General features: G+C 45.7%; 1 protein-coding gene and 1 long non-coding RNA gene across 2 annotated transcripts in view; one reads left to right on the top strand and one right to left on the bottom strand.

Annotated features, from left to right (window-relative positions):
- The window catches only part of LOC146796248 (uncharacterized), a 78763-nt gene extending 62198 nt beyond the window's left edge, over positions 1-16565 (bottom strand). The window contains exon 1 of the long non-coding RNA XR_014969910.1: positions 16354-16565. This is a non-coding gene — a long non-coding RNA (uncharacterized LOC146796248). The remainder of the gene's footprint in view (positions 1-16353) is intronic.
- LOC146796247 (D-serine dehydratase-like) overlaps positions 1-23035 on the top strand; it is a 440976-nt gene that overhangs the window by 230578 nt on the left and 187363 nt on the right. The gene's annotated exons all lie outside the window — the stretch shown is intronic.

The raw sequence follows: 23035 nt of genomic DNA, 5'->3' as shown, positions 1-23035 counted from the left end.
CAACAGGTACAGCGCATAGGCAGCAACACTACAGGCCTCCCTCACACACCGAACAGGTACAACACAGCCGCAGAAGTGCTAGCTGTGGGCTTTTCGGTGTTCCAAATCACTTCACAGCTATGTCCTTGACAAAACTGCGTGCTCAAAGTGAAATTAATTTGTCTCTCGGTGCCTCTCTCTTGTGCGTTCAAGTAGTGGGAGCGCTTTGAAACCAACGAAGTATCTTTCTTATTTCTACATAAACAAAGTTACTCTTTTCGGCTTGCCAAGGCATGAGGGGAGTTGGCGAATGGAGGGTACGAAAAATTGAAGAGAAAACCTACAGCGTTCTGCCGTCCTCCCATTCCACTGCTGTGTTTAAACTAACGCCCCGCTCTGTTTATAGGGCGCCGACGTGCTATAAATATGAGTGACTTCAAGTAGGCCTTTGTCAGTATGTATATAAGGGAAGGAGGCCGGAATGAAAACCAGCTGTAGGCCCCGGGTGATGACTATCCCCGGGAGAGCTGCAGATAATAGCAGGGATTAGGGCCCAGTGAGCTAGTGTAACTCTCATAAAGAGGGGACATTTTCTAAATTGCGTAGCTTAAGGGCCTGGTAAGAGCTCAGCTGGTGTGGCGCTCTGGGTGAATCTGAGCATCTCTTTGGTCTCTTCGCCAGTGGTTTTGGAAATGGAGAAAGGAAATGAGCGTCATCAGGTGCCTGCCTCGCAGCTGTTAGCTTCGGATCCGGTCACAAGGCTCTTGTTGTGGTTGGAGCCTTCATGCTGGTTTCTGTCCTTGCACGCGAGCCCTAGAGGGAATGGGACTGATTTAATATCTCAGCACGGCAACATAACACGCGGGCAAGCACTCTGTTCCAGTCTTCTAACAAAATGGCTGCACTCTTTCATATGCCGATGACACCCAACCTCGGAAAGCGTACGATTTGCGCCATATCCACAGTGGGGGCTGATGTGCCGGCGGGGGAGGAGGGGGGGGGGGGGGCGGGGGGTTTAGGGGTGCGGCGCGATGGATGGCGAGACAAGTAAAAAACAAAACACTTACCTGCCGCATTGCGCTCCTCTCCACTGCAGGCACAGGCTCCCAGAGTCCACTGCGGCCAATCCTGACGCTGCTTTCATGCTGCTGAGGGCAGCGTCAGAATTGGCCTGAGCGCCGATGATTTGCGCTCTCAGTTAAACTGGGAGCTTGTGCCTGCTCTCTCCAACCCGGCAATGCAGCTCAGTTTGGAGAGAGCTTCAGTGCGCATGACGGTTTGGCTGGCCTGAGATGGCCCGGTCCGCCAGACCGTCATGCGTGCTGAATAACAGTGCAACCACTCCTCCACTAGCCTGTCATCACCCTCGCCTCGCCCCCAAGCCTTGGCTCCGAGAGCAAAAATAAAACGATAATAAACAAGGTAGGGTGATGCTGCTCCTCCATAGCGGAGGAGCCGTCGCTGCACACTTTTACCTCTGATAATGGAACATATAAAAGTGCACTTCCTAGTGAAATTACTTATACCCTTGTAAGTTGAATTTTTTATTATTTAATTTTATTGTACCATTTACTTACTGCTTACCTCCAAACATCTTGTCGAACAGCTAGTACTTCTATAGTGCTTGAATTGAAGAATGGTGGTGGTTGAAGTGGGATCTAGTAGTGTTGTGTTTTGATGTAATATCCAAGAGTTGGAGAGTGTTCTTCACACTTGATGCCACAGCATGTATGTATGTATGTATATATGTGGTTGTAAGCAAAAGGATTGTCAGGATAGGATCACAAACAGCGTATGCAAATCGTTAATGGGTGTGCGCTGGGAGTCAGTTGAAACCTGCATTTGAGGATGCCCAAGTCTTTATTTCTCTTCTGTATTCTCAATGTCTGTTGATGGCCCCTATTCTCTTCTCTTAATCATCAAACGTGTGTGCCTTAGTAAGGCCCATTGCACATACCATAAACAGTAAAAATAAGAAAAAAACGATTAAAAGCGAAAAACTTAAAGAAAACACAATTCAATTATTTTTTACACTGTTCTTCAGTTCGGCTGAAAAATGAATAAACTGAGCTGGAGGAAGGTGAACAATATCGGAGGTGATGAAAAACCCAATAGAGAGATGGGAGCCTGCTAGAACTGTGCACAAGCATATGGACAGTAGAAAAAAAATTGAAAAGAAAGGATATAGAATGGTATACAGAAGAACAGGATCAGGGCATAAATGTCGGTAAATGAAAAAAAATATTGAAGATAGAAATCCGGCCACGAAATGTCAACGGGTTTCGATGTAAAAAGATAATTGTTTTCACCAGTGCTGTTATTTTTCAATAGAAATGTGATCATCGAACCTGCACACATATCTTTACATTTTGGCAAGGCTGTATTGTAGCATTAGTACCAGGCTTACATTCCCCTCAAAATCCCACCAAGTGTTTTTGAGATGTTAAATAAGTAGTCATCCAGCTTGTTATGCATGGTTGGTGGTGCATTCTAAGAGTAATAGGTTTGGTTGCACGCATTAGGTTTTGGGGGAGTGCCCCATTTGTATCGCAGTTGGCTCATATCAGCACTTACGCATGAAGGTGAATGCGAACCTGAGCTATAGGGTCACATGTTTTTTAAATGTAGCTATTACATTTTAAACGTTATCCTCTTTTCAGTGCTCAGATATCAGTGCCAGCAGGAGAGTGCCAGAGAAGCGTCATGCAAGATGGCTGCACCTTTGTGAGGCTCTCTCAGTCAGAGGCAATAATCCTACATTATCCTCCCCCCTTCAGCGGCTGGAGTGCAGATCGCGGCATCGTGTACTCCAAGGCCAGCGAGGTGCACTTAAATGGGTCAAGTGAGCCCAGTATTGTGACATCCTGGGCCTGGATCCTGTGCACGGCCCAGACGGGATCTGCACCTGTCAGGTCTGGATTTCACTGCTGAACCTGCCATCAGCTGCAAGATGGGGGAAAACAATGCAGCACCGGCGTGGCTGTTGTGAGTCCCCCGTTAGATCGGATGGGTATCGACTAGGCCCGGGGACTGCCTAACAAACTGGGGCCAGTGAACTGGCGAATGAAGCTATTTATGTCGAGGCCGGCGAGACTAGGGTGAACTGCGCTGCCATGCGGACCACGTTGATGTGAGTGACTTCTCCGTGTGCTACACACTCGTTGGAGAGAGGTTGGAGACTTGAAGCGGCGGAGGGCTGCTGCTGGGAGGCAGGGGAAATGAGCTGCAGGTAGCAGTGGACCGACTGTGGGAAGGTAAACTCCCCCTTTTCTGTATGGCTGATTTTGGGAACAGTGGCAGAGCGTGATTTGTTGGGGTCCTCTGCCCCCCCCCCTCTCTGCTGTATTGAGGATCGCTCAGCCCTCTCTGCTTCAGACACCCATAAGAAACACGGCAAGTGGCATCCATTGAATGGGCTGCATACAATTGCTCTGTGTAACTACAATTGACAACTGCCATTACGTGATTCTGAGATGAAGTGAACCTCGAGACACCACCATCATGCTGCTGTGCCAGTCACAAGACAATGCCTTCTGTGTGAAACCACTCTGGCTGGGGTCTGGTCCTTCTGATTTCTGTCTATGCTGGAGACAGGAGAACCATTCTGGTACCTGCTTGGTAGGGTGGGTTTGCTCGGCCCCCCTGATTTACCTGTGTGGCAGAGATGCAGGTTCCTGAAACTTAGTTGTGACCCATACATGGGTGTTAACCTTCAAATCACAATGGAGATTGCCCACCTACAGGACTAACTGCGTCCTTGCCAGCGCCCGTCAGCTGGTGTTAGGTTGAAGGACTTGGGGAGTGGGATGACGACACAACAGAGAATTGGCTGTGTGGAAGCTAGTCCCTCTCAGACACTGATTGACCATGGGCGAGACGGACTGTAGACAAACCAAGCTCTAGTTTGACTCCAGGAAGAGCTCTCAGGAGACCATCACTGGGCCTGCGGGGCAGCTAATACTGCGCCCCTTTCAGTGGAACCCACGGATGCTACGGTCATGTAGGCCCTAATGTCATAAGCCACCTACTTGGATCCCAGATGATTCCAATGAGGTGGCGACGCTAGTTCCCGAATCCTCCAGAGACTTGCCCTTGGTTTACAGGAGGAGACACTGCTCCGGTGGCAAATCAGAGGGGGAAGGGTTTTAGGATGGAGAGAGCATGTAGAGTCAAAGATGCTGTGGCTCATTTACTCAACATCAACACTGCAGCAGGCATTAACACACGTCTAATGAATGGCACCGGCAGATATGGTATCTATAAACAAACAAATAATAAGACTTTAGTCTAGTATTAACTCTATCCCTTAAGGTATCACCTCAAGAAAGCTTTTAAATCTCAACCAAGCTGTAGTTTTGTTGTTGTTTTGTTTTTATTTAGATTGTCCATAGGTGCTCCTATATCAAAATTTTCAAAACTGTAGTGAGTATGATTTCAGCATCAAACCCACAAGCAAGTATGGACGGAGTTCACTTCTCCCAAGTCCTCTCTGGCAGAGCCCTGCCAACAGTGTGTACAAGTTGAACAAAAACATTGGTTACCTTTGTTTGCAGCACGATGATGCGACTGAGCTCAGCGCCTAGTAAAATCAAGTCTGATAATAAGTCTCTCCTTTTCATCTTGTTCTTTTTTCCATCCAGGAGCGATACTAATGGTAGATGTTCTTTGTGGTGAGGTCGAAGCAGGAGGATCAAGGGAGCTGGCAAGGCAGAGTCCTGGAAGCTGGGAAACAGGTAAGTGGCAGGCGAAAAGGCTAAGCGAAGGCGTTTAGACAGTCTTTAAATAAGATTGCTTTAGAACGTTCATAAAGGTCACATTCTAATTGTAACAAGGAACGGGTGCAGATAATAAACTCGATGAGGCTGCCTTCTAGATGGTGCTTTACAATGTAAACAAAGGTTGCGTTCTAATTGCTTATAGCAAGGAACAGGTGCCGATGATTAAATTGATGAGTCTGTCTTATAGAAGGTGTTTTATAATGTTCACAAAGGTTGCATTCTAATTGCTTATAGGTTCACTTTGAGGTCATCTATGCCGGTTGCTTGAGGCTTATTCTGGTGGATTTTCTGGATGTTTCCATGGTGCCTGAAACCTGACCTTGCATAAGCATAGTAAAAGATTTGTAAAAGCTATAAGCTATTGAGCCTTTTCAAACAAACTGGGGAACAATCAGCTGCAGCTCGCTATTTCCAACAGACTATAATATGGTCAAAAGTCAGGGTACAGGACATTTGTTCATTCATAAGTGTTGGGAGGAATGATGTGAGTCATGCCGGTATAGTGTCAAGAGAGGTGAGCTGTGGCAGGAATCCTGACACCATGTAAAGCAGTCTGACCTTCATTGAAACTAAAATGGACTCCCTTAGCAACAGAATGGGTGCCATCACACGTAAGCTGGTTAAAACACGACGGCCGACTGCAAGAGGTAGAGCGATATATTTCTACAGTTTAGAATGCTGCAGCATCTTGGAGTGGAGCTCTCCTTAATATGGAAAAAGTCCCAAAAGTGATAACGGCCTCGAACAAGTACCTAGAGGCGGACTTCCAGCGAAATAATGTTCGAGTCCTAGGGGTCCCCCAATCTACAAATATTGGCAGACTGCAAAACAATTGAAAAACTGCTAGTGACATTATTTGAGCCAGAATCCTTCTACATGTTAACAGTGGAGCAAGCACATCACTCCCCAGCCAGAAGGCAACCTCCTGGAACGCCTGCATGGCCCACCATAGCTAAACTTTAGCATTTCTGTGATTGAGACACTGCCCTTTGTCTGGCCCGGGAAAAATAAGTGCTGAACTTTGAGGGCTATGATATTTTGCTATTTCCAGAATTTACCATGGCAATGCAGGAGGCCAGACGCATGTTCCTCACGGTTAAGCAGAAACTGCAACAATCTAGAATTCCATACACCATGCTCTACCCAGCACAGCTGCATATCTCTGTAAATGGCAAATAACATTTCCAATTACCCACAGCAGGCTCCAGACCTCCTGCGTAAACTGCCACACCGTAGGGATGGAACCAATCACTCAAATGCAACTTTCAGATCCTCTTCCCCGCTGGCAGACCCAAACTGATCGCACCCGATGGGCTCCACTGGCAGAACTGTCTGTCTTACTCTATTATTCACTTGCTCGCATGTTATTACTTCCCCTTGATCCAGATCATCCAAAACCAGACCCTACTAATTGGATGCAGAGTCAGCTGGTGTTCCTGATGTGCCCTGGGGATATGTAATACCTACACCTCTGATGCCCTCGCCTTGTTGCGGAGGACCTCACTGGTGCTCTACATATACACTGAAGGCTAACCCTCAAGTTTGAAAAAAGATTACTTTATAGCTGAAATGATGTTTAATTTGCTTTTTGTTTCACACATTTATTCTTTAAAGGGAGGGTATGTTTTCCTGGTGGGATTGGGCTGCCAGAGTGGATAGGGGAGGGAACCAAAGGTATGGGGATATGGGGCCAGATGTACAATCGTTTTTTGTGGTCGCAGAGGGGCATTTTGCCCTTTTGTGACCGCAAAAAAAGGCAGCACAATGTACCAACCCAATTTTGCAAGTCACTAATATAATAGCGACTCTCAAAATAGTGTTAGCAACTCGCTATTAGAAAGGGGTGTTCCAAGGGCGTCCCTTCCTAATAAAGACTCTGAACCCCATGTAATAAATGCAGTCGCAAAACACTTGCAGTTTACCACCCTCTTCAAGAGGGTGTTAAACCATTCGCAAACGGGAAGGGGTCCACAGGGGACCCCTTCCCCTTTGCGAATGAAAATGTGAAGTGGGTCGCACACCGCTCGTCATACTAGCAAATAGCCCCATAGGATTCTGGAGAATGTAGTGACAGCGGCGAGTACACCTATGCCACGAGTATATAGTTATAATGCCATCCCTGGACACGTGTTTCGAGGTAATTGCCTCTCGTCAGCAGGGAGCAGGTATGTATGCGGGGTGCCAAGTAGACTGCCAAAATATATAAGGTATAGTACCTCTCACGGCGCGCGGGTGCTGGATCCAGGCTCGTCAGCCCATCGCTCGAGGGAGCTTTAAATACAAATGTGAAGTGGGTCGCACACCGCTCGTCATACTAGCAAATAGCCCCATAGGATTCTGGAGAATGTAGTGACAGCGGCGAGTACACCTATGCCACGAGTATATAGTTATAATGCCATCCCTGGACACGTGTTTCGAGGTAATTGCCTCTTGTCAGCAGGGAGCAGGTATGTATGCGGGGTGCCAAGTAGACTGCCAAAATATATAAGGTATAGTACCTCTCACGGCGCGCGGGTGCGGGATCCAGGCTCGTCAGCCCATCGCTCGATGGAGCTTTAAATACAAATGTGAAGTGGGTCAAACACCGCTCGTCATACTAGCAAATAGCCCCATAGGATTCTGGAGAATGTAGTGACAGCGGCGAGTACACCTATGCCACGAGTATATAGTTATAATGCCATCCCTGGACACGTGTTTCGAGGTAATTGCCTCTCGTCAGCAGGGAGCAGGTATGCATGCGGGGTGCCAAGTAGACTGCCAAAATATATAAGGTATAGTACCTCTCACGGCGCGCGGGTGCGGGATCCAGGCTCGTCAGCCCATCGCTCGAGGGAGCTTTAAATACAAATGTGAAGTGGGTCGCACACCGCTCGTCATACTAGCAAATAGCCCCATAGGATTCTGGAGAATGTAGTGACAGCGGCGAGTACACCTATGCCACGAGTATATAGTTATAATGCCATCCCTGGACACGTGTTTCGAGGTAATTGCCTCTCGTCAGCAGGGAGCAGGTATGTATGCGGGGTGCCAAGTAGACTGCCAAAATATATAAGGTATAGTACCTCTCACGGCGCGCGGGTGCGGGATCCAGGCTCGCCAGCCCATCGCTCGAGGGAGCTAATTGGATGCAGAGTCAGCTGGTGCTCCTGATGTGCCCTGGGGATATGTAATACCTACACCTCTGATGCCCTCGCCTTGTTGCGGAGGACCTCACTGGTGCTCTACATATACACTGAAGGCTAACCCTCAAGTTTGAAAAAGATTACTTTATAGCTGAAATGATGTTTAATTTGCTTTTTGTTTCACACATTTATTCTTTAAAGGGAGGGTATGTTTTCCTGGTGGGATTGGGCTGCCAGAGTGGATAGGGGAGGGAACCAAAGGTATGGGGATATGGGGCCAGATGTACGACCGTTTTTTGTGGTCGCAGAGGGGCATTTTGCCCTTGAGTGACCGCAAAAAAAGGCAGCACAATGTACCAACCCAATTTTGCAAGTCACTAATATAATAGCGACTCTCAAAATAGTGTTAGCAACTCGCTATTAGAAAGGGGTGTTCCAAGGGCGTCCCTTCCTAATAAAGACTCTGAACCCCATGTAATAAATGCAGTCGCAAAACCTTGCAGTTTACCACCCTCTTCAAGAGGGTGTTAAACCATTCGCAAACGGGAAGGGGTCCACAGGGGACCCCTTCCCCTTTGCGAATGAGTACGCAAACATTTTTTAAGAGCCGGCAGTTGGCCCAGGGACCACTTCCTGCCCTTAAAAAATGAAACAAAAACATTGAAATTCTTTTTTTTTTTAAATGCATCCTGTTTTCTTTTAAGGAAAACAGGTTACATTTTTTTTTAAAACCTGCTTTATTGACAAAGCAGTCCCAGACGTGGTGGTCTGCTGACCCCATCAGGCCACCATCCCTGGGAGTGCCAGCCATTCCCAATGGGGTCGCAAACTGCGACATCCTCATTATTATGCATGAGGCATGCATTTTGCGACCTCATGGGGAATAGCAAACAGTGTCTCTGACACGGTTGTACATTGATGTTTGCGACTTGCAAATTGTGACTCGCAGTTTAATGCAATTTACGAGTCGTAAACGCCAATGGTGGTACATCTGGCCCATGATGCTTTACTTTAACATAGGGTAACATGGCACCGCTAATAAGTTGCTCAGCATTCAGGATCCACAGGGTCATATACATACAGTACTACCTCCATTGTGCAAACATTTATTGCCTTCTTCCAACCCTTATACACATCCCAACATGTTGTACCGCTAGAGGTGAACCCATACCTTGGGGTTGTAGCCTTAGGATGACTGAGTGAGGCCCATAGAACCTTTTGGGATCCTGCATTCATAAGGGATGATATTCTTGAGGTAATAATTTGACTTCCGGACGGGAAATAGCCAGGGCTAGATTGACACCCTGCAGAACTCCATAGCAATATGCTGGCACTCTGATTCCCAGACTTCATGCAGTATTCGAGGAGGTGCCCCAGAATGGGCAACTCCCTGCATAGATGCGAGAAGCCTTGATTATTGCACTGCTTAAACCCGGTAATCGCAGGGCGATTTGTACAGGCTCCTATCTTAGATAATCTGTGACACAAAAATGCTAGCTAAACTGCTGGCAAATAAATTGACACTCCTGATGGCACACTTAGTATGCCCGACCAGTCTGGATTTATCCCTGGATGCTCTACTTCCCATAATCTGAGGACCCTACTTGCAGTCTTGCAGGAAATAAACAGAGACCTGAACGTGGTGACAGCCTTCCTAAATGCCACCAAAGCATTTGATTTGCTAGAATAAGACTACTTACAAGCTGTCCTTCCCCCAGTGGTATTTCAGGGAAAATGTGTTCCCTGGGTTCACTTATTACACAACCACCCTCTGGCATGGGTACATATCAATGGAACAGTCTCGAATCCCTTTGAAATCTCTAGAGTCACCCAGCAAGGATGCCCATTATTGCCCATATTTGCCCTGGCAATGGAGCCCTGAGCCTCCAAGATGAGAAAGCATTACAGATAATATGCTCTCCGTTACCCTAGTAGACATCTCCAAATCTCTCTAGGATGATATTACCGTATGCCTGCACCCCATTTAAGTCTAAATGAGATCCTGAGAGTATTTCTCAGGTTTGGAGGCCTCTCAGGAGTCCATATTAACTGGGTAAATCACACCTTTTACTGCTCCCACCTAACATGGTGCAGTTCACCCTAGACTTCCCCCTCCATGGTGCACATATGAACTCAAATATTTGGGCATATGGATACATCGAGTTAGGGAGGAAGTGATCCGCTCCAGGTGCATGTTATGTTAAGTAATATCTACTACCATATTACTCACTGGATTTCACTCCTTCTGTCCTTGGCAGAACGAATAGCATTAATGAAGATGGTACGTCTCCTGAAACTATTGTACCAATTCTTAAATATTCCCCTCCCGCTCACGAAGGCATTCTCAAATGCATTGAATTCACAATTGATACAGTTGGCCAGGCCTGAAGAAAAAAAAAAAATTCAATGAGAAACCCTTGTGCTGCCATTCCGCCAAGAGGAATTTGAGGCACCAGATATGGAACTATATTATTTGCGCACTGAACCACATTATGCTGTCTACTGGTATCATCCAACCCTGTTTCTCCCTCACCTAGACATAGAAAAGTGCTATATGGCTTAATTTCACAGTCACTTGCACCAATTTAGCCTGGAAATTGATATGCCACAAGGTGGGCAGGGACCTCGTATACTCACCAAGACTTCAACTTGACTTCCACCCCCTGTTGCCAGTCACGCATGTAACATTGGTTAGGACACAACTTAGAATAAGGGGTCTAACAGGAGGGGTTCATCTTTATAAGAATGGTATGTTTCTCACACAAGCTGAGAATATGGGAGATAATTCTAGTTCACCCCTCAAGGTATTTACACACCTTAGACAGAAATGCAGTTGCAAGACGGCCTTCCCGACTTACCGGCTGAACCCCTGGTCTTTACTACCCTACATAGCTTGTTGCAGTCAACAAACACCAAGAACCTAGTTTCATCCCTCTGTCGATCAGCACAGACAGAATACCCTGCCCCCTACGGAAAAGCTTGTCAGCGGTTAGGGACTTCAATTACCAATGAGCAATATTTCCTACATTCACAGAGAAGATAAGAAGCACGTGTATAGAGGATAACAAATGTGAACATGTAACAAAAGAAAAAGCTAAAAACAACCTCCAAGACCTAAGCGTAGCATTTCGACTGCGTTGCCCATTCCCATCTTTGGAGGATCATGAAAGAAGTGTGGGTAGATCAAGCAATAATCACTTTTATAAGGGAGTTGTATTCAGAGGCTGAAGTCTGCGTACGCTATGGTCAACAGGGGGACTGCACCAAATGGTTTCCTATTACTCGGGGGGTCCGCCATTGGAGCATCCATGCATCTTTTTTGTTCTCCTTATATACTAATGAAGTAGAGGCCCAATTGTTAGTATCAACCCTGAACTTCCCTATAATAAACAAGACACGTATTCCAATTCTACTGTACGCAGACAATGCAGTTTTATTCACACGCACAGGAAGGGCCGTACAGAAATTGCTAGCTACTTATGTAAACTTCATGCAAAGCCTGGACTTACAAACAAATTAGGCTAAGTCCTTTATTTCAGTTGCAGGTCAAAACATGAAGAATCCCCCTTCTCTCTTTATCTCCGAACGCAAAGTGGCGCAGACAGAGCTGTTTTTCTACTTAGGGGTGAGCTTTGACCATAGGTTATCATGGTCCAATATGGTGTCGAACTGAGGGATTATGTTAGAAAAGAGCATTAATGCTATTTACTCGTTTCCCAAAAAGCTGGGCTGAAGACATTTAGATATGATTAAAAAAGTATATGGGGCGAAATTAGGTTCCGTAGCATCCTGTGGTGCTGGAGTATGGGGTTATGCTAATGTAAAGGTGATAAAAACAATCAAAGACTCCTTTTGGAAAAAAATGACAAGCCTCCCAATTAGTTTTTCTAACTTTACTTTACATTATGAGCTGAATATCCCCTACATTACTGATCAGATAAATGTCGCACCAATTCTCCTCTGGCAATCCATATGGAGAAGAAAGACAGTTAACCTTACCCAACAGATTATTGTGGACTGTTTGTCACTAGAACATGCACAGAGGATACCATTGTTGGCGTATGTCAAAAACGCTCTTCAAGCATTGGACCTAGTGGTTTTGTTTGAAATCCCAGAAAAAAGTTTGATTACATCGAAAAAAGCCCTTAAATTCATGTGCGAAGCTAGACTCACTGCACAGACCAATAAAGCTACGGTTCGAGTGTACCTGGAGGGCCCATTGTAAGGTGAGGGGCAACTATCCTATTTGGCATTTGATACAAACCCTCGCCACAGGTTTATCTCAATCAGATTTCGCCTTAACCTCATGCTGTGTATGTTGGGCTTTCCTGTGGGCACTTACTCTACCCATGATCTCTCATGTTGTTCATGCGATGGTACCTGGATCCAATCTGATTTGTACATTTTCTTTTTCTGCAAATTTTATTGTGAACATCGTAAGAGATTTTTACTTCCAATAATGGGCAAGTATAATTTTAGACAATGTCGCCCAGCCCTGTACTTTTTACGGATGTTGTCTGATCCTTTAACCTGCTTCTGTGTTGCCTCCTTTCTATGTCTGTCACTGAAAACCAGGAAACAGTACATTTGCTGAGATGAATAGTTTTTTCAAATATTTTTTCCAGTTTTTTAAGTGTTCTTATTGACGTTTTTATTGTATCCATCTGTGATGTATATATGAACTTTTATAATTCATTTGTATTAATTGACTAAAGTAAATTTGACTTGACTTGAAACTCCCAGTCTCTACTGCAGCACAACACACAAGTTCAAAATGGTTACAAAGTAAATAAAGTGCTACTCCCGCAAACACCTTTTTTGTTGGCCTTCTTTGGATCAGAGTCCCAACGGTTGTGGGTGCACATCTCCCAAATTTCCATTAATTCCTGCACCTGTGACGAAAGTGCACCTGATGGTGCGACAATCATGTTTACTCAGGGGATCACTAAATGAGGTCACCAAGTCCATCCAGAGGTCTACAATTGGCTGTTTACGCTGCCCCTGACATACATTCCTCGTCACACAATGCTGCACTCTTTGCTGTAACTCAGTTCCTGACTTCCACCTTCTCCCCCGCACTGGGGTGGTCCCTCAGATCTCCAATGCATTACTATGGCTTGCCTAGCAGGTACCAAGGCCAGATCCAGAAAGTTGGAGCTCATCCTCTGCTTCCCAGGACGCACATATAAGCCCAACAGGCATGTCTCCATGGTGCATAAGTCTGTCCTGCCCACTGTCCTTTCTAGGTCAGCAGTGAGTGATTGCTAGAGAGCTGCTATTGTCTGGCAGGACCGCGGCCTATGGATAAATTCTGATCTTTCAGTGCATAGAGATATAGGGTCACAGTTTGGGTATAGATTCTGCTCCATCTTGTAACCTGCATCCAACTCATATTTTAGGGAAAAAGAAGGCCTTTGTTGTTTTACAGCATTTCTATATGATTGTTGTTTATCCTTATTAGTGTTTGGAAGATGTTCCATAACTTAAATGTATGTAGAGAGAAAGACCCTCCACAACCACGGCCAATATGAACACAGGTGTAAGAACTACTTTGTTTTTCTTCATTCAAAGTTTTTAATATACCAACTAATTATGCATATATTTAGCATGCTAATAAATGTCTATCCTTGCAGTCTGATTTCACCCCAGTATCCAGCGAGCTGACAGTTTGCCTATTTGCCTAGTTATTGCTTGTTTCCCTGTGGCCACATTTTTATATGTGATGTCCCAGGAGGCGCATATACTGTTGGCATTTTAACGTTTAACAAGCATTGACAAAGCCAATAGGCCTTGCCTTTAGAGCTATCGGCTTTGCCAATGCCTTTAGTCAATGCTGTACAACCTGGCCAACAGTTAACAAAAGCATAAAAAAAGGTATGACTCAGCATGTAGGCTCGCGCATGCATCATTATGCATACACGTCTGCAAAATGACACAGGCACCACTATATATATATATATATATATATATATATATATATATGGACACAGAGCATTCACCAGTTTTCTCAAAGAAAAGAAAGAATGCACGAACTCCTCTTCGTCGGTAGATACTGTCGTTTATTCAGTTCTCAAATCTCCCATTATGTCATGACGCGTTTCGGCCGACGAACGGCCTTGATCACATGAGACAAACTTTGCGTATGACGGCGTTTAAAAATGCTTACACCCACATCACATGTTGGACAGAAATGAAAGAAAGACTTTAACGTCAAAAATCGGTACTTTACGTAAAACAATAACGTGACGAGTTCTGCTAATGTGCTTATAACAACATAAATATATATATTGAATACATATTGACGATCCATCTTGTACAACTCATATGTTGCATTCCCAGTTTAAATACTGTGATTAATTGAAAATTCAAAACACATGATATCAAAAATAATTCCCAAATTAGATCGTATAAAGAGAATAAGATATTTGCATGTTTTATAAAGCTAGAGCAAACCAAATTAAAAAAACATGTTATGTACAATGATCCATTGCAATTCAACTCGTCAAGAAAAAAAACACACAAGCCAACACATTGTCATCTGGATGAATCCAGTGTGCGAGTACCTCATATCATAAATGTCATACTAAATACGTCCAATCAGTGAAAGCATATAACGTGACATTAGATCGGTGCGTATTATAATTTTATTGTTTAAACTGTTTGTTTTTGTACTACTATTTTTCTCATTTTCCTATTTTTTGTTATTTTTTTGGTGGGTATAGATTATATGGCCCTATTCATATAAAGTGCAAAAAGTGCGAATATATACATTCTACTAAAGTGCAAATAGTGCGAAAGTGCAAATTGCTTTTATGCACAAATGCGTGGTAAATGTGCATAGTATAAAACCTTTTAATAAAATGTGGACACTTAAAAAATGCGCACCGATAAAAAACCTAATATCACTGTGGATAATACCTTCCTGTGATCTTAATTTGTAAGTTGGTGACAAAAGCATATTTGTGATCTCATCTAAATATTCGCCAAGAAAGTGAGTTGTGCTGAAATCACTCGATGAAACACACCGGGCATATAGTTGACTTGGTAAGTTATATCTATCTCAAGCATATATGAGTGCATGGAACGCAGTGAATGCACAAATAAAGTATGAAGTTTGGCCATTACAATCTCATTCAATGATGCCAAAAAAACTTTATAAGAAGTTGTGCATATATATGTATATGTGTGTGTGTGATCAAGACCGCGATGTAGCGGTCGAAATGCGTCATGGACGGGATTTGCCTCAACTATTTATTTTGTTGGTGAAACTTTGCCCGATTAAAAGCACTTTTGGAATTTGAGCAACATGGAGTGGTCCGTACCTGTTTTGCTGCAGTCGGAATCTGTGAGGAGCCAGGAGTGTGTTCGTAAAAAACTAGTGTGAATGCTCGTTTTTAGGTCTCGCTGAGCCAGCGCATGCGCTGCTTTGCGAGACATTTAATATTGGGGTTTTCAAAGTGCTGCCACAGGCTTTTGGTGGCCTAGCGCTTGCGTTCACGCACGCAGCCGCCATCTGCCTCCCTTCCAGCGTGATCACTTTCACTTTTTCGTGCTGCTGCGCGCGCGCATCACGCGCGTGTTTTTTTTTTTTTACATTACTAAAAGCATTTCGCGGCCAATGCTTGTTACATTAGTTGCTTTCTCTTTAAGTAGCCATGTGCTTTTCTTTACTTTTGCACAGCCCTGCACTCCACTCATGCACATGCTATGCCCTGGTGAGCACAACACACTGTGCTTTATCAGCAAAACATATAGCACTCACGTACGCCCGCTTCGGTTATGGCAGCCACTTCTTGTTGTATTTCCAGCGTGCCTTGCACGCTTTCCCTTTAATAACGGCTGCCCCCATATAGCACTCACGGGACACTGGCTTCGGCAATGGCGGCCGCTTCTTGTTAGGTATGAGGCTGGCAAAGAGCCCAGGAGAAAACTGATGTGCGAGACTAAAGGTTCTGTGTGTACATCAAACGCCAGAGCTCCCAAGATTCCCAGGTCAATACATGCATGAGCAGTTTATATAGTCCATGATTCTCATTTCGCAGTCTTGCTCATAAAGCCAGAACTACAAATCCCATGATGCAAAGAAAATCCTGGAAAGGATAAGCTACTCAGCCAATGACATGGTGAAACTTGAGAGCTCTAAAAGCCGGTGTGGTCACATAAATAACTGGGCATAATAGTCAGCGATGATCATGCTCAGGATCAAAGAATGAGCACAATAACAGGCTAACTTCATTGTGACAAACAGTGAAAGCTGGTGTAGTCACATAAAAAAACTGAGCATAACAGTCAGTGATGCTCAGGATCAATGAATGAGCACAACAAAAGGGTAACTTCAGTGTGACAGGCAGCACAACGGAGCGGAACAACTGTGCTAGCTCCCCACCTGCACCGCGCTTGCACACGCGTTCACCCCATGCAGTTCACATCACGGCAGTTGTTGCCAGGCTGTCTGTGAGCCGGTGGCCTTTTACCTTCGCTCTTGCACAGGATCCGGCAGACCACGTTCTGCAGTAGAACGTTGGGGGAGCGCTGGTCCGGGTTCGCCATTCTAGAGCCCGGGGAGCAGGGCCCGTACACCCACCGGGTTACTCCTAGGCGTCGGTCCTGCAGTTAACTACGGCTCGTAGCAACGGCGCCATTTTAACAAAACAAGCCGAAAGAAACGCCAGTGTTTCGCCTACAAGCCCCCTCCCTCTGTTCCCACAACTGACAGGGTTCGCTCTCATCACTTCCCCCTACGTCCAGTACGTTGCAGTGAGCGCGATTACTTAGTTCCGGGGAAGAAAGTGGCCGGCGGCTTCCTTTCTCTTGCTGCTGAGCAAAAGCAGAGAAAACCAAAAGAGTGGCAATTTCGAGGCTTCTTGATACTGGTGAAGCAGGTCGCGGGATGACTGTTTAGTAAGGGACGGATAAATTAAATAGTCACTAATAGAAATTTGAGCAACATTCGTATTAAAAGGATAAGGGTTCATGTAAGAGAGCTAAAAACATAGCTGGCAAATGCAGGCTTAACTGGCAATTTAAACCAGCCCTGTATTTTTTATCTTTTGTGTATGTAGGCGAAAATTGTACGTTTCTATTCAGCGATGCCAACCCTTTCCAAGACTATGCTGGAGAATCTACCCACAAGGAAAGTTTAACAAGCATTGGCATAGCCAATAGGTCTCGCCTTTGGGACCTTATAAGTGTTTAGTTATCCAGCACAATATCCTTGGTGCAACAACATCAACTGTTGCATGGCTAAACACTTGTAAGGTCCCAAAGGCGAGACCTATTGGCTATGCCAATGCTTGTTTAACATGGAGGGGACGGCGCGGGTCCTCCATCACCACAAAAAAAAGATCTTTTTTTAAAAAGCAATGGGTATTGGGGGCCAGGAGGAGAGGTGAGGGCGAAGCAGTGGGAACCTAGCAGGGGTAGGGAAAGACTGCTCACGAGGGAGAGCAACACACAGCATGGCGAGAAACACACAAGCAAGAATGCAACATGGAACACGTGGAGGCAGGGAGTTCGGCAGTGAGAGAAGCACATGAGACAGAGTTAGCAACTCTAGGGGAGAAAGCAACATGGAGCTTTGGGTCTGGTATTGGGGAGTGGGGAGAAGCACTCGAGGGAGAAAGCCTGCAAACATGTGCATTCTTATGGAGTGCTTGAACAAAAATAACAAAGAAGTTCTCTAAAAGTGAGCAGCAGAAAAATATAACCCAGGCAGTTAGATAGGTGGTGAAGAGGCTGCGCTTCGTTGGAGGGCCAAACACAAGATGGACCAGTTGCGACAAGAAAAGCCATAAACTAAGAGGCAAGCAGTTGAGAGTGACCTTAAAGCCGACCAAAGGTAAGCAATGGGCAGGCTGCAAACCCTTGTAAGTTCTTGGTAAGCCCCCAATAGGTCTCTTGCAACCAGACAGCTTGTGCTGTCAGGTAGGCTCCACATAAAAACTCCTGCACTTAAGTGCATCTCTGGTCAGCTGTCCTAGGCACTTGTTCATTGCGCTCTTAGTTGGGTGCCTTCAATCTCCCCTAATTGCTCAAGGCATATTCTGTATACATGTTTTCTGTAGATGAGTGCTTATACAAGCTAACCCTCCTATTTGGCCCTTTCACTGTGTTTTATGAATAAGTCCTTAAGTGTGCTTTTCACATTTATTTTTTATATTTTTTGACAACTGCAAACAATACTGAGTTATCCACTATTGTAGGTCTAGCCTTCAGAGCTTTAGCTGTCTGTTGTCGAAGGCCTATTGTAGACAATACCTATATTTCCAGTGGGCAATATCAGCCCATTGCTTAGTTTTTTGTCACTCTTATTTGCCTACTTCTTATTTGATGGCTTTCTTTCTTCTTCTTGTAGTTGTGCCTTTGCTAGAGCATAATTTCTTTACCATCCATTTGATTGGACAACTTATATTCTTCCACTGCTCACATTCAGGGAACTACTTTTTAGGTCAAGTCTACCAGACAGCGCAAGCTTTCTGGTTGCAAATACACATTATCAGCTTACCAAGAAGTTACAATGGGCTTAAAACTTGCCTATTGCTTACCATTGGTTAGCTTTATGGTGACTCTCATTTGCTTGCTTCTTATTCAATAGTTTTCCTTGTCCATCTTTTGTTTGTCTCTTCCCAGAGCATACCCTCTATACCCGTGCCATTCCACTGCCCACTTTTAGGGAACTACTTTTTTCTTTTTTCCCAAGCACTCCATGAGAGTGCATGTATTTTCCAGCTCTCTCCCATGTGTGCTTCCTCCCCCAATCTCCGTGTTGTCTTCTCTCGTTCATATGCTCCTCCCCTTGCACTTCATGTTGCTGTCTCACCTGTGTGCTTTTCTCCCCCCACGTTCCATTTTGCTCTCAACTGTGTGCTTTTCACTTTACCCTGTGCTGTTCTCTCCCTCATGTGCATCTTTCCTGCCCTACTTACTGCTCCCTCTCTCATGTCCTTATTTTCTCTTCCTCGCCCCCCCCCTCCACGATGACCAACACCTCCATTACCCCCATTGCCTCCTGCAGTGTTTTTTTTAAATTAGATTTTTTTTATTGAAGGGTCAAGCAGTATATTGCCACCAGCCATTCGACTCTGTAAAAAAAGGCTACTTTGCCCTACTTTTTATGTTTTTTTTAAAATATTTACTGATCCATCTCAGAACATTAAATAAAAAATGTCACATCCCTTACATCAATGCATCATGATGCATGCACTCACATATGTCATGACGCATGTAAAATTAAGTGCACCTTTTTTCCGTTTTGTTCGTGCTACACAGCATCAGCATTTTTTGCTGAAGCTGTACGGCATGAACAAAAGGCACTGGCACAGCCAATAGACCTCACAGATGTCACATATTGGGTTTGCCAATGCTTGTTTCCTTTGCTGTTAGCACTCCATGGGTGTGCGTGTGTTTATATTTCCTTGCTGGTTTCATTGTGTTCTGCTTGCCCCCTCAAATCTTGCGCGCACCGTGTTCTCTGTGTTTCCCATTCAGTCTGGCTTTTTACCATTTTTTCCATTTTTGAAACACAAAAACGCTTGCCACTGATCTGTGTATACAGTGTGCATGAGAAACGACAGATTTAATCTTGCTTGTTTCTAAGTTTATCTTTAGAAATTATTATGTTCAACTAATGTCACACTTGATTGATATCATCTACAACCTTTTTATGATTTTATAGAGTTTTCATCATATTTTATGTGGCAGTTGTTGCGTGAGTTACATGCCAAATATTTTAATGGCTCCACGTTTGCTTTCTCTCGGCTCTGGCTCTGAATTTGCTGGCTTGTCCTCCTCTAGGCGCAGACGCCGGTTATTGGTTTCCAACCTATGCTTCTTTATTGTGTAATGTTCGAGTCCTCCGTGCTTCATTTCTGCTCCAGATGCTCAGCACTTTCATACATAATAATAAAAGAGATGCTTTCCAGCAGCGTCACACACTATGGTGCCCGTGCCTCACAGCTGGGCCGCCACTGTGAAGCTGGAGCTTTCACTGTACTATTTCATTTACTATGGCAGTGGCGACTGGCACGGATCGGGGTGGCGGGCGGAGGGCGGGACGGTGGTAATGAAATAAAAATAAAACGTACCGCCTCGCCGCTTCTTGTCTCTTCTCTGTTGTCTCTCGCGTCGTACCTCTGCTAGGCCGGAACAGGAAGCACCCAGGCTCCCCTGACCAATGTAGCATGTGATTGGTCTGAGCGCCGTGGTTCGGCGCTCAGCCAAGGAATGAGGGCCCGGACATGTTCTGCACCCATAATGCAACCTGGTGGAGAACATGCAAAGTGTGCATGACTGACCGGCCCAAGAGGGCCAGCCAATAGTCATTGCGAACTTGGAGTGCCCACCACTCCCCCCTGCACTGAGAGCAGACGAGCCCTGCCCGCAAAGACGCCGCAGCAGGAACAAATAGTTATTATCATTTTATTTTTCCTTTTTATACACTGCTGAAAGCAGTGGGGCAACTTTCCTCCACCTTAGTGGAGGAGCTGCCACTGTACTATGGTATTACCTAAAATTGTTACCACACCAGTACTTTACCGGCCTGGCAGGTATTTACAAGCAAGATGGGAATACCAAATGAGGAAAATCACTAAAATCCACTATTTTTTTACATTTTGAAATATAAATTGAAATCCACGAATAGATGCAGAGAAAGCAGAGTTTTGTTAAAAAAAGAATACAGAGGATTTTATACAAACTGTTATTTGAGGACTAGTGCCTGGTTCATCCAGAACCCCTGCACTTGTGCAAATAACTGGTACAAGTGAATGAATATCAGACCCACCCAGCGCATGTAACGATAACACAGAGGTAGCAGTTTCCAGTGCCTGCAGCTGGTTCTGAACACATCAGCGCCTTCTATGTAGTCCGGCATGTCTTCAACACAGTGTTTGTGTAGTGGGAGCCTTTATTCTGGTAGACAGGACGGTGGTAGGGGAGCAGCCATTGGTCAGAGAGTATGCACCAGCGGGTGGAAAAGTGGTTTTGTGGTGTTGTCAGTGGTGTGTTCCGTAGCGCAGTAACCCTCTGCAAGTGAGGTATTTTCCGGGGAGCTTTGAGAGGTTTTTGTTGAGGTTGCTGAGAGGGTAGATGAGCTGCTTGACTTGCCACACAAATGCTAATGAACTCACACTTCGACGTTCCTGGCAGGCAGGCCAGCCAGCAAGTGCTTGTAGTGCAGAATTTGCTGCTTCGCAGTGCAAACAGTTATGTTATATGTTATATCTGATAGAGACTATTAGTTATGGATTTCTTACCTTAGAATTACCCCCAGGTGTCAGACTGGATCCAGAGAATTTTTCTTCAGCAGTACCCCTGCACGTCGGTAGGTGGCGTTGGTCGAGTCCGCGTTCATCGTTGGCATCGTGATCGCCAGAATGACGTAGCGGTATCTACTTAGACGCCACCCCAGTTCTTTCTTTTTCCACGCCAGCCAGCGCAGAGCCGGAGAGAGCGGTACCCTTAGTCTTTTTTTACTCATTTTTTTACTTTTTGTTGACTTCTTTTTTCGGGTAATTTGACTCCTGGTGCAAGGGATGTCACATCAACAGACCGGCTTTAAACCTTGTGACTCCTGTCACAAGTTGATGTCGGTCACGGACCCACTTCTCGTATGCCTCTGGGGCCTGGAGCGCAACCACGACCCGAAGTCGTGCTCTGACTGCCGGGACATGAACCCGAAGTCTTTGCGGAAGTGGTCCCGAAAGCTTCTCAAGGCCTGGCAGTCAGCTCTGCGCCACTCGAGGTCCCGGTTGAGAGGGAGGTCACAGGACCGGTCGTGGAGTCACCACCATCACTCCTCTTCGAAGTCTTCGTCTTCGGGTAAGTCGAAGCACAAAAAGAAGGCGAAGAAGCACTGTCGCTCTTCGCCTTCTCCCAGTCCGTTGCCCGACACGACGCAGGTTGCGGAAGGCAGTCATCCGGCTCCACCCGCAGAGCCTGTTGGATCGGCTCTGAGCTTCCCCCCCTTCCCGGGAGCTGAGGTGATCCCTGCCCAATTTTGTAGCTTTTACGAAGCCCTCCACTCCATCTCTGGGCAGCCTGACTCCGCTGGCGCGCCTTCGGGCCCCACGGACTCGGCTGGGTGTTTTAGGCCTTCGATGTCGGCGGCTTCGGCTCTGGCACCGCAGGGCCCCCATTTATCCAGGCTTAGATCTGGATCGGGCCAGTTGACCTTACAACACCTCCTCCGGCCCAAGTAATTCTTGTGGCTCCAGACTGGGCACAAAGAGTCTGATATCCCGAGCACTTGAACATGGCCATCGATACTCCGATCAGACTGCCCCTTCGGGAGGATCTTCTGTCACAGCAGCAGGGGACGGTCCTCCACCCAAACCTGTCCAGCCTCCACCTCCATGCATGAAGATTGAGCAGCGACAGTTGACAGCTTTCGACCTTCCTCCTGAAGTCTTTAATGTTATCTTGGCAGCCAAGCGTCCCTCTACTAAAACAGTATACGCATGGAGATGGAACATGTTTGTGGCATGGTGCGCAGCAAAGGCTGTGGATCCCCTTTCTGCCCCCCTTTCTGAGGTTCCCTTCTTCCTGCTTTCTTTGGCCCAGCAGGGCTCTTGCTCTGGGCACCCTAAAGGGCTATCTTTTGTCCATTTCGGCCTTTCTTCGGCTTCCTAATCACTCATCTCTTTCCAAATCCTCTATTGTAAATTGTTTCCTTAAGGGCATTACTCACTTGTTTCCTCCTATTCCTTTTGTAATGCCCCAGTGGGACTTGAACCTTGTTCTGACTTTCCTTATGTGCGCTCCCTTCGAGCCGCTACATAATTGTCCTCTCAGACTCTTGACCTTAAAGGCTGCTTTTCTGGTTGCCATCACCTCGGCTCCCAGGGTGAGTGAGCTTCAGGCTCTTTCTTCTAAGCCTCCTTTCCTTGCTGTTCATTCGGACAAGGTTGTCTTTCGAAATCAACCTTATTTTCTTCCCAAAGTGATTACATCTTTCCATATAGGACAGACCATCACTTTGCCCACCTTCTTCCCACCCCCGCATCCTTCTAAAGAGGAGGAGAGGCTCCACTGTCTGGATCCAAAACGTGCGCTTTCATTTTATCTGGTTCGCACAAAACAATTCCGGGTGGATGATCAGCTCTTTGTTGGCTATGTGGGCGCCAAGAAAGGTCGGGCCATGCAAAAACAAACTATGTC

The sequence above is a fragment of the Triturus cristatus genome, chromosome 10, assembly GCF_964204655.1.
Source record: "Triturus cristatus chromosome 10, aTriCri1.1, whole genome shotgun sequence".
Classification (NCBI taxonomy): Eukaryota; Metazoa; Chordata; class Amphibia; order Caudata; family Salamandridae; genus Triturus; species Triturus cristatus.
This window is presented reverse-complemented; position numbering and strand designations above follow the sequence as displayed.